Genomic DNA, 13,191 nt, shown 5'->3' on the forward strand with positions numbered 1-13,191 from the left:
TTAAAATGCTTTCATGTAGGGGCGCCTGGGTGGCTCAGTCAGTTGAGCTACCAACTTTTGATTTCTGCTCAGGTCATGATCCCAGGGTCATGGGATTGAGCCCTGCATCAGGCACCATGCTGAGTGTGGAGACCCCTGCCCTGTCCCTCTCCCCCACTTGAGCTCTCTGTCTCAAATAGAAAGATAAATAATTTTTTTTAATGCCTCATGTCACTGACTTTAGTCTGGCTTGTTGTGACTAGTGACAGGGTCTGCTAAGAAAGGTTCCCAGCTGCCCTCAGATAGGGAATGGAGATTCTGGTGAGCACAAAGCATCATGGGAGTCCTTAGAGTGTGAGGCTCCCCACGGCAGTTCTCCAAGAAAATTTCCCCTTGCAGTGAATCCAGGCGGGCTGCCGGCCCCTTTCTTCTCTGTCAGAGTTTGCAGTATCCCCACAAGTTCTCTTGCTTGCACTTAGGGAAAAGCAAATCTTTCACATTTCTAACTCTTCTGTTGAGCTTTCAAGGTCTCCCCCAACCTGAGTGAGCAGCCTCACCACCCACAGCATACCATGCTCAAGCTCATTGCTATCACTAGGCTATTCTGTTTTTGTTTTTTTTTAATTTTTTAAATTTATTTCTGAGAGAGAGAGAGAGAGAGAGAGAGAGAGAGAGAGAGAGCATGAGCAGGGGAGAGTCAGAGAGAGAGAGGGAGATACAGGCTCCAGGCTCTGAAACAGCCTCTGAAACAAGCTCCAGGCTCTGAGCTGGCTGTCAGCACAGAACCCGACGTGGGTCCTGAACCCATGAACCATGAGATCATGACCTGAGCCACCCAGGCGCCCTGCAGTTAGTTTGGTTTTTTTTCCAATGTTTATTTTTGAGAAATACAGAGCCGTGAGTGGGGAAGGAACAGAGACAGAGAGGGAGACACAGAATCTGAAGTAGGCTCCAGGCTCTGAGCTGTCAGCATAGAGCCCGATGCTGGGCTCAGACTCGTACTCGGGAATGGCAAGATCATGACCTGTGCTGAAGGCAGATGCTTAACCCACTGAGCCACCCAGGCACCTCATATTGTGTTTGTCTTCTCGCTTGAAATTCCCTTCCTCTGACATTCACTTTTTGAGGTGCAGCTCAAGACTTACCCTGTCCAGGAAACTCCCCTGACCATCCAGTTTAGAGAGTCCATTCCCTCCAGCAACCTCACTGAGCCAGCAACAGAATCCTTCCTGGCACACGGTCCTTGGAGGATTGCCTATCTGTCTGTAAGTGTTTTTACTCCAGCAAGACTATGGATTCCTTGAAGTTGAGGAACAAGTCTTTTTTTTTTTTTCTTTTTTTTTTTTTAATGTTTTTTATTTATTTCTAGGAGAGAGAGAGAGACAGCGTGAGCACGGGAGGGTCAGAGAGAGAGGGAGTCACAGACTGAAACAGGCTCCAGGCTCTGAGCTGGCAGTCAGCACAGAGCCCGACGCGGGGCTCGAGCCCACAAACCATGAGATCATGACCTAAGTGAAAGTCGGACGCTTAACCGACTAAGCCACCCAGGCGCCCTCCCCTTTTTTTTTTTTAATGTTATTTTTTTTTTCTGTACGGAGCCCAGGACCATGGCCAGTAAGTTCTCTCTTACTTATTCCACTATTTCTCACTGAAATGCTTTTAGGTGGCAGATTTGGTGCAGTGGATTTTTAAGTGGCATACAGGGCCTGCAAGGACCAAGAAACCAAGAGGCGAAAATTTCAGAATTAGGCTTTAAATGCAACTGATGTGTGAATTTTAGGTCTCCTTACCATCTCTCTCTCCCTCTTCCTTACTCTAAAATAATAGAATCAGGAGCAGCAGCAGGCCTGACCTGATTGGCCATCCCCCATTGTCCTTCCGAGCTCTCTCATCTGCCGTTCTCCCACTCGCCCTGAGTACTCCAGACAAGCCACCTTTCTGGTGTTCCCTGAGCATGTCAAGTGTGCTTCTTCCACCTCAGGGCCTTTGAACTAGCTCCTCCATCAACCTGGAAGTCCTTTCCCCAAACAGGCACTCAGCTTTACTCACTTCCATCCTTTAAGACTTTTCTCAAAGGGAACCATGCTGGTAGGGCCTTCAAAGTCTAGTCTTTTCACCTCGGTTTTTTTGTTTTGTTTTGTTTTGTTTTCACTTTCCCAACAGTAGTATTTATCCTTTTTATATACCAATTTTTGAATACAGTAACAAAGTCAAAGTTCATTCTCTGTATTTTTAGGAAACCTGTTGGCTCCACATTAGGATTGAAGATGACTATCTCCTGCTATACCATTCCCTCCTCTCTATTGCCCATTGTTGGTTATTCTGTTCTTTTATTTTTTAATTTTATGTTTTTGTATGCATTTATATCCCGTTGCTTGGTTTAGCAGGGTTAAACAAGATCTTTGGGTCACCTGCTATGAAAAATGAGAAACTTCATGTGTACTCAGGCTATTGCCCACCTTCTCACCCTCTGTACCATCTGATGTTTTTATTGTTGTACATTTTCTTTATAACATTTACATTGTGTTCTGAAGTTATAACTGCCACTGCTGTCTTAGTTTTATTGCTGCATTCAGACAGCTTTGATCCCCACAGCCAGTCCTTCGACTGTAGCTTCTCCGTATTCACCTTTGAGACAACTACATTTTATCTTTCAGTAGTTTTTTAAGGTCTTGTGGGAACTAGATTAAGAACTACCACCTACAGCTGTGCAGGTTGTGCACCGCACATTTCCAGGGAACACCATGTACATGACAGTCTATATGATGAGTGGCTCTGTGTGGCAGCCATGAAGCTGTCATATTTGAAAATATTTCTCAGTTGCTTATTTACTTTTACATAATTTAGTTTGGTACAATTTTTTTTCTTTCTCTGAGGACTTTATAACTATTCCTCTAGTCATTGCTCCAGTGTTTTCTTACATTGACTAATACCTTGGAGAAGTATACTATGTGAAGCTGGCCTATGTGCCAGACTACGTGATCCTTATGGATTCCTAAAAGTTAGAGGAGGGGCACCTGGGTGGCTCAGTCGGTTAAGCATCTGACTTCTGCTCAGGTCATGATCTCATGGTTCGGGAGTTGGAGCCCTGCATTGGGCTCTATGCTGACAGCCAGCTCAGAGCCTGGAGCCAGTTTCAGATTCTGTGTCTCCCTCTCTCTCTGACCCTCCCCTGCTCATGCTGTCTCTCTCTCTCTCTCTCAGAAAGAAATAAGAACATTAAAAAAAAAATTTTTTTTAAGTTAGAGGATTAGGGTTTTGGGGGTGTGGAGAGTAAGAAATAATCTGTCTTGTAGTGTTATTTTCTATTTTTATTCTTTTCATGATTCACTATATGTATATGTATTGGTCACTATAGATTTTTATGTATTATATTTTATATACTCACTTATTATTAAAAGCAAAGTTGACCACCTTTTCAGGTGTTCAGGCCCCTTTAATCTGTTTTTCTGTGAGCTGGATGTTCATGTCCTTTATCCATTTTTCTTTTCGTTTTTAGGTCTTTCTCCCGAGGAGTTCTGGGAGTTCTTTATATGCCAGAGTGATCAACCCTTTGCAGCTCAAGATCTGTGTCCTCCAGGAAACTTCATTTGAGTTATATCCTCAGATGAACGAACATACCAGCAGCGTAGCAGACACAAAAGGGGCCTGACTTGGAGGACATAAAGTGAGATAAATATAGCAAAGGACGGAAAGGTTTAGCCATATACCTGGTACTTTTCGCCTAGAAACTATGAAGTCTGTAGCTTGTGAGGACGGAATTAACTTTACACGTCCTGCATCTAATGCTCTGAACCTGCCGGTTCCAAGCCCCCTTAAGAGGAAGGAGCAAAAGCAATAATTTGCCTTTGGTGCCAGGCAGCTCCCCTTGAAACTAGGACACCTGACTCAAAAAACAAAAACAAAAGCAAAAATGAAAAGCAAACAAAAAGCAAAAACAAAAAAACACACAGCCGTCTAAAAGCTGGCAAGCTTTCGGGGCGCCTGGGTGGCTTAGTCGGTTAAGCGTCCGACTTTCGCTTGGGTCATGATCTCGCGGTTCGTGGGTTCGGGCCCCGCGTCGGGCTCTGTGCTGACTGCCAGCTCAGAGCCTGGAGCCTGTTTCAGTCTGTGACTCCCTCTCTCTCTGACCCTCCCCTGCTCACGCTGTCTCTCTCTCTCTCTCTCTCTCTCCTAGAAATAAATAAAAAACATTAATAAAAAAATAAAAAAAAAAAACTTTAAAAGCTGGCAAGCTTTACCCGGCAGAAGTGGTTTACACTGGGTGGTAACCAATTGAACCAATTAGATTCTCTTTTCATCGCTAGTCATGACATAATACAAAAAGAGAGGCAGACGGAGCAGGAGTAAAGAACAGAACAGAGAAGAACAGAAGCAAATAGAAGCAGAGAGAGAATGTGTCAATTTAAAGGAGAAAAGAGCTGGGTGGCCAATAGAGACACTCTAAACTTTGAACCATGTTCCCAGTCTTTGGAGTCAGGCAAGGTAGCAGGTATTTGCAAAAACACATCAAGTAGTCAATTTGAGATTTATGTACTTGATTGCATATAAATTTCACTCAAAAGGAAAAAAATCCATAAATATTGAATTCTAATATTACATAACTGGAAGGCTCATGGGTGGGGTTCTGATACCCATTATTTCATTTTAAATGCATCAAAAAAGAAGGTGGTGTGATAGAAAAAGAAGAGCATTTATGTGGCTAGACACATGAATAAGTAAGTTTACTCACATGTTAATGGTAGAATCTGAGTGGCAAGATATGGCTGTTCACTATAAAATTCCTTAAACCTCCTTGTATTTTGAAAATGTGTGTAATAAAATCTTACGGGGAAAAGCTGTGGGGAATCGCTAACGCACGGAAAGGAAAGGAAACAGCCAATTATATTGAAATGAATCACAGAGGAGGAAAAAAACACAACAGGGAGAGAAAGCCCAAAGCAAATAAAGACCCTGGTTCTCAGTCCTCGAAGAAAATTTGGAGCCATGAGGAGACAATGGCCAAAGGAAATTGTGTAGGTCTTAATAAAGTTGCATCTGTACGGAAAAGACGCAGTCTAGAAATACATAAAAGTAGTAGCATGAGAAACATTATAGTCACAGTTTTGGTCTGGCCCGGAGAGAGAAGAAACTGGTTATGATTTTAATACTAGAAATAAGCTTACTACCTACAGAGAATTTTGCTGAACATAAAGGGAACAGGTTTGGGGGTTTTCCCACAAATAATTTCTCTCAATAATAGAGAAAGGGAGTGGTGTAGAAGGAAAATGTTGTTTAATATACAAACTGAGGATGTTTGAAAGAAAAATCTCAGTTGCCAGATGTATATGTATAATGCAGTATGTGAATGAGAGCCTGGGAATAATAAAATGTGGGACTGTCTCCCAAAAGTAATCTTTCCTCCATACAAGAATATTTTAATTGTGTCTTTTTTGGTCAATTTTATTTATTTTGAGAGGGACAGAGCTAGCACAAGAAGGGGAAGGACAGAAAGAGAGGGAAAGAGAATCTCAAGCAGGCTCTACTCTGTCAGCACAGAGCCTGACACAGTCGATTCCACGGACTCTGAAGTCATGACCTGAGCCAAAACTAAGAGTTGACTCTTAACCAACTGAGCCACCCAGGCGCCTCTCAATGCTGTCTTTAAAGAGGTAGACACATGAGTCATCACCAAAAATCAATCTGGAATAAATAGGGTCTCTGAAGAGAGTTTGCAAAGGCTGAATTGATAAATTGACAACTGGGCTACCTGTCTTGTCACAAATTGAACACATTTCTTCTGTTTGTTTGCTAAGGGTGATATTCAGTAAGTGCTTGGGCAGAAAGGGGACCTACAAAGCTGTAAACATAGTTTTATAATCATGAATTTGGAGACTTTCTAAGCCTTTGTGTCCTGATCTGTAAAATGCAAATAATTCTCACCATGTCTGGCACATAAGCCCTCAATAAGAATTTCTACTGATTTGTGAGAACACATGAATAAAGATCACTTATTTACATACATGTGCCTAGAATATATGTACCAGAAAGAGAAGTGGATTGGTAGAACTTTCTGGATTGCAAAAGAGGGGAGAGAAAGAAAGATCAGAGATTATGACACCTAAGGGATGAAAACAACATTTTTTTCAACATTCCATACTAATAGCTAAAATTAATTTTTCAATATACAATAAATTTGGCTGAATTCAGAATGAGCTAGATTTTCTTAGATCAAGAAGGAATTTTTTAAAGTGATCAAAGGAAGAAAGGAAGAGGGCTCCAAACGTCCTTTAGGATTTCAAAGAGTATGGTACATGCTGTCTAAACAGACGTCATGTCTAAACAGATGTCATGTCTAAACAGACATCATGTCTAAACAGACGTCATGTCTAAACAGACGTCATGTCTAAACAGACGTCATGTCTAAACAGACGTCATGTCTAAACAGACACGGTTGGTACGCCCGGGTGACTCAGTCAGTTGTGTACCCAACTCTTGATTTCAGCTCCAGTCATGATCTCATAGTTGTGAGATCAAGCCCTGCATCAGGCTCTGTGCTGGGCATGGAGCATATTTAAGATTCTCTCTCCCTCATCCTCTGCCCTTCCCTGCTCAAGCCTGCGTACACATTCTCTCTCTCAAAACTAAACTAAAATAAAATGGACACATTAATGGGAGAATAAAGTCACAGGTTTTCTTGCTAGTTATAAAGTGATATATGCTCATTGTTAAAAATTCAAATATGACTAAAATGTATAAGCAGAAAGTCAAAGCATCCACCTTTAATTAGGTAGGTTGGAATCGAAAAATAAAAGTAAATATTCCTCCTCTAATTCCCTGGGCAGCCTTTACTCCATGAACTGGTCGTGCCAATTTTAATCCATGGATTGAATTCACCAGTTCAATCAGATTTCTGGGGGTGGGGCCCTAGCATCAGTAGGTAAATGGCCCCAGGTGATCCCAATGTGAAATCAAGCAGGAGCAACTAGGGTCTTGGAGCAGTGGCTCTCCAAGGATGGGCTTCAAATCAGCTGCAACAACAACACCTGGAAACTTATTAGAAATGCAAATTCTTAGCCTCCCTACCCCAGACCCACTATGAAAAGTGTTCTGAGACCAGGGGTCCAATGTGGGGGCTGGGGTGCTCCCCTCACCAACAAGGAGCTATTCTCTGGACACCGGCTGGGTGTCCTACCATTCAACTTGATTCTGATACTATCTACCCAGAGGCAGTGTCACATTACATAGGTTAATGGTTCAGTCCTACAAGACTGCCCCACCATTACTACTTCAGAAGCCAGTTGCAAACCCGGGTTCTTACCTGCTCTTCTGATGGACTGGCTACAGACTGGAGGCTCCAACGACCCCCTCCTTGGACTTCAGACACCAGTCTCAAGTCCAGGTTGTTACCTGTGCTTCTGACCAACGGAGTATAAAGAGGTTCCCATGACCCCCTTGCTGGGTTCAATTAAGTGACTAGAGCAGCTTGCAGAACTCAAAACAACATTTTACTTACCAGATCACCAGTTTATATGAAAGGATAGAGCTCAGGAACAGCCATACGGAAGAGACGGCAAGGATAAAGGATGGGGAAAGGTGCCGAGTTTCCATGCTCTCTCCAGGGTGCCCCCACTCTCCCAGAATCTCCACCTGCTCACCAGACCCAAAGCTCTCCAAACCCTCTCCTTTTTGGGTTTTTATAGAGGCTGCATTACATAGGCATACCTGATTAAATCATCAGCCATTGGTGGGCACCTGGGTGGCTTAGTCAATTAAACAGTCGACTCTTGGTTTCAGCTCAGGTCATGACCTCACAGCTTTGTGGGTTCAAGCCTCATGCTGGCAGCACAGAGCCTGCTTGGGATTCTCTCTCCCCCACTCTCTGTGCCCTTCCCCTACTCTTACTGTCTCTGTCTCTCTCAAAATAAATAAATAAATAAACTTAAAAATAAATAAATATATATCATTGGCCATTGGCGATTGATTCAACCTGCAACCCCTTTCTCCTTCCTGGAGGTTGGGGGTGGGACTGAAGGTTCCTGACGCTCCAGTCACAGGGCAGATTTCTCTGGCAACTGGCCCCCAGCCTCAGCTGACCTAGAAGCAGCTTTCAAAAGTCATAACATTAACATAAAGAAAGATACCTTTCCGGCCCGTCAACTATTAGGAAATTCCAAGGCTTTTAGGAGCTCTGTGCCAGAAACAGAGACGAAGACCAAATATATATTCCTTATTATAAATCACAATATCACACACTAAATAAAAACCCTGGGAATGGAGCCCAGCAATTTGTGCTTTAACAACCCTTCAGGCAATTTGATACAGCTCAAGGTTGAGAACCACAGTCTTAGCACCCAAGAAGAGAAGAAGTGACAGTAAGGGATGTACTGAACATAAGATCTGCGTGATTTTACACTTCAAGAGTGAAACTTGTATGATGAACAAGCATAATTTGTGACACGATTAAAACACGATTTTGTTTTAGCTTTCATTTTCCCTTTCAAATGTAGGAGTAAATTTCACCTGTGATGAAAACATGGCCAGGTCTTATGACTTTTTCTGCTCACTCTGAGGTGACATCTCCCAATTCATAAATTATAAGACACCTTCAAAGATGAGACTCCTCCTCACCCTCGCAAAGCCCTGGGAGGTGGTGTGATGTCCCTCACAGTCTGGCACATAGGGAGAGAAGAGGGCAAGGGGTAAAGAGGTTCCTTGTGACTGACAGCTTTTGCTCTCGTGGCTGAGCAGGTGGACATTTTGAGCCACACGTCTCCCCTCAGAGCTTTCTTGGGCTCACTGGAGGCTACTCTGCTGGACCTCTCTGGCCACGCTCCCATGCATGGGCCCTGCCTTCTGTCCCCCAGGGCACTGCTCCCCATCACCCATGATCCTCTGCAGGCCACTCCACACAGACTCTGTTAGGGCCTCCTTTGTTCTCCCCTCACCTTCCCTAGGACAGGGTAAGATACTAAAAGGCTTCAGCCCATTTCTCACTCCCATGAGATCAACAAAGCCCTGATCCCCGGGAAACCCTTCATATGTCCCCTCAGCCCACCAAGCTCCTGGGAGCGTAAACCAACTACCTACCCTGTTGGCCCTACGCTTGTATAACTTTGTCAGGCATGAATCAGGTACCTCCAGGTCAGCTCTTCCCCCACCTACTGGGACACGCATCAAGATCTCTAACTGGTTCCTTTGAAGTCACCTGCCCCCACTGGGCTTCAAGTGATGGGGATTTACATCGTGGCAACCATTGTCTCAAGAAAATTCCCTCACACATTCGCTGTCCTCTCCCCTCTCAACTTTGAGTTATCTTCAAGCAGGTGAGCAGTCCAAGAGAACTTAGACCAATTTGGGGACATTTGCTTTGTAAATTGTCCATATGTGATTTGGTTTTGGAATATAACACGTATCATGACTTGGTGTATGTATTCTGTTACACAAGGAGGTTCTCATGTGAGGTGTGTAACATGATTATCTTAATCATCCAAGGTCGTGTATCTGAAAGAAACAAGGCAGAGACAAGGACTCAGGTCTCCCACCTCCAAACTGCTCTTTCAACCCTCCCATGAGACAGACGGCACTTGCTGAAAGGGAAACAGGAGACACAGATTATGGGGTCATTTATTAAAGCTGAGGTCCAGCATGAATCGACAGCACCAAGAGTACAGAACCTGAAAGAGAGCCTCACAAATATGTAAATAAAATGTAAAGAAAGCCAGAAAATGTAAAGAAAATGGTATCTTAGCTAAGTTTCTTTTGCATGCCAATCATAAAGACCAACTTAGAGTACCTGAAATAAATGGATATTTTCACTATCTTGATTGTGGTGATGGTTTTATGGATTCATACATATGTCAAAACTTACATCAATTAGACCTCAATGAAATGGTAAAAACTCAAACAGGACAAACAATACAATGGGTTAGAGTGGGACATCAAATACACAATAACAGAAACGTGAAAAGGTCTGAGAATATTAGAAGTATAGAACACATGTTGTAAAGCAGGATCGTGAAGCAAGTAAAAAGAGAGAGGAAAGCATGGAGGCTTAGCGTACCTAAGATACTGATATTCAGGGTCTATGAAAGTTTTATTGGCTTTGTTAGGTAAGAGGTAAAGGGTAGTAAATATTTAAGTATATAATATGAAACAGATTTTACAGCAAAATTTTTTTAAAGATCCAATGAAATCAAAGTGTATATTAGCATTTTGAAAGGTATAACCTGATAGACAAATGTAAATCGTTATTAATAATATGTTAATAGTTTTTCTTGGTTTAATCCAATTTTCCCCAGCAGATACCTTCTCTCTTCATGTAAAATTGAATATTACGCATATCTTTCTCATTGAAGGGTTGAGAACATTACAGAAAGGAGTTTTCACACAGACATGGATACATGACTACACCACCTTTAACCTCTCTAAGCCTGGCCCAGCCACTGCCTTGCTCCTGACATCCATCACCAGCAACAGTCCCAACTGATGGAAGCAGGGGCAGGGGACACCTTGTGCTGCAGCTGTGATGAGATGACTTCACTTTTCCAGCCATCTGTCACAGGGAAAGCAAGCTTCCCACGCACGTGTGTGAAGTCAACAGATGGAGGGCTGAGGATGGTTTCAATCCTTCAGGGAGATGCAGAGACTGTGTCTTCCCTTTCAAAAGGACTGCAAACTATTCAAACAATTTCCCAGAGACCTCCCTAAAACTCTTTACAAGCCACAGGCACACATCCCTTGCTTGGCTGCTTCCAAATAGGTGACACTCATGGGAGAGCCATGATTCTTGTCTAGCATCCAGTGGCCACTCTTGGCATCTTGTTCAACAGAAGAGGGAGTGACATTGGCCTGTTTCCATAAGCATCTAGGACATTGTCTGACACATATTAGGGACCTGAAGAAGTGATTATGTAAGGAAGGAAGGAAGGAAGGGAGGAAGGAAGGAAGGAAGGAAGGAAGGAAGGAAGGAAGGAAGGAAGGAAAGGAAGGAAAGGAAGTAGAGAGAGAGAAGGAGCAAGGCAGAAGCAAATAATTGTTCTTTTAGGAAGCTGGGAACCTAGCAGAAATACCCCTATGCAAATATACCAGCACTCTGGGGAAGGGGTGGGGGGGGCGGGATTTGCAACATGTCCTTCACCAAAGAGGGATTTGAGTGCCTTGTGGGAATATGGACAATGGGAAGTTTCCATGATTCAGGTACACGGCCCTTTCCCCCAGAACACATCTGACCTGAAGTGATGGGTTTCCATGACACACTTTTCGCTGCCTACCCAGCATCTATTCTTGCTTCTTCCTTAAATAAGAGAGCATCAATGTATTTGGCAACGTGCCATCTTATCTCCCTTAGCATTCATTGCAGGTAAGGAAGTGGCTGTGTGATCTGGTTCTGGCCAATAAGAAATAAGTAGAAGCCTACAGCTTGGAGTTTCTGGGAAAACTTAATTGTTTCCTTATTTAAAAGAAAGAAGGAAAGGGGGAGGAAGGGAAGAAAGAAGGAAGTGAGAAAAGAAGAAAGAGGGGCACCTGGGTGACTCAGTCAGTTGGGTGTGCGATGCTTAATTTCAGCTCAGGTCATGCTCGCAGGATCTTGGGATCAAGACCAACATCAGGCTCCACATTGAACATGGAGCCTGCTTGGGATCCTCTCTCTCTGTCTCTCTCCCTCTCCCTCTCTGCCCCTCTCCTGCTCACGTGCACACACAAGCATTCTCTCTCTCTCTAAAGGAAATGTTTTATGTGTATATTAAAACAAGAAAAGAAAGGAAGGAAAACCTTTGCATTTTTACTATTCTTTCTCCCCTTCTTCCTACCTAAAACAAGATGTGATTCCTATAGGTGAAGCAGTCATCTTGCTGTCGTGAAGACAAAAGCCACACACTATGGACAGAAAAGCAGGAGGAAAGAGGAAGCCTGAGTCCCTGGTACCACTGTGGATACTTCACCTCACTTCTAGGCTGCTTTTCTCCAGACTTTTTCTATAAAGACATAAAACTTCTATTTGGTTCATCACAGTCAGGGTTCTGTTATAAACTGTCAGATGTAATTATAACTGATGAGTCAGAAACACAACATGAATAAGTGCACACCAACTCTCCTAGAAACCAGCCCACTGGGAGGAGAAGCCCAGCAGTGCACCCCCACGGGTGCAATCCCATGAGTTAGAGTTAGAGTTACAGTTACGGTCTCTCAGACTCCAAAGTAAAGAGACTAAAGAAAGAAACCAGATGAGGTAACTAGGTTGGCATGGAGTCATGGAGTCAGTCATCCGCTTGCCCGAGACAGGGTTGGCACCCTGTTGGTGGGGATGGAGCTGCTGGGTATAGGTATAGTAGGAAGGCAGCTTTTCAAGGAGGCAGTCAGATGGGTGGGACAAGTGTTGGGGCCATAGTCAGACTACTTGCAGACTAGCACCCATGATTCAGGCTCTGGCCAACATGGCCAAGTGATAAGAGATGATGGCAGAAGATGATGTGTCCTCTACATTCCAACAAAAAGCTTCCAAGATGCAGAGAAAACAAGCTTAAACAGGTGAGGGAAATTTGTTGGACTTTTGGACATTGCTGTCAAGGACCCTGATTAGATGTTTGGAGAACCAGACACCAGAGAAATAAGGCCGATGCTCATGGCTGCCTATCCAACAAGCATTCTCTAATCCTACTTCCTTGCTGAACAGCCCACCACTGTGGAGGTGAAAATGTCACTTACTCCTGTTCCTAGCTTCCCCTGCAGCTGGGGAATGAGCATAGGATCGAACCCTGGCCTGTGGGACCCGAGCAAGAGTTCACTGAAGGCCTTCTGGAAAAAGGTATTCCTCTTAAACAATACATTCTTCACTTGACATAGGTTGAGACTGATACTGTGGCTAACATTAGTCTTGAACTGGGCTATATGTGAGGGTCGGCAGGTGAATATAACTTTGTTCTGGGACTTTATCCATCTACCAATCATCAGCAAACACGCTTTTTTAGATTCTCATTTTGTAAGAAGACCGATGTCTAGTGTCCAGAAAACAACGAACATTCTAAAAACGCTCACAGGTGCACCCAGGGGCTTCTAGCAGTTGGGACAGGACAAAGGAGAGCAGCAAAGCGACTCCCTTGTGGAAAAAGCAGGACTCACTCTACCTCCAGAGAGCTGACAGTTGCAAGGTGCAAGTGCAGCTTCCCAATGGTCTGAGGTGAATGCTCCTACCAACAAATACGCTCTCCAGGGGCTAAATGGAAGGGAATG

This window comes from Hyaena hyaena, unplaced genomic scaffold, assembly GCF_003009895.1.
Source record: "Hyaena hyaena isolate Hyena2069 unplaced genomic scaffold, ASM300989v1 scaffold_33, whole genome shotgun sequence".
NCBI lineage: Eukaryota > Metazoa > Chordata > Mammalia > Carnivora > Hyaenidae > Hyaena > Hyaena hyaena.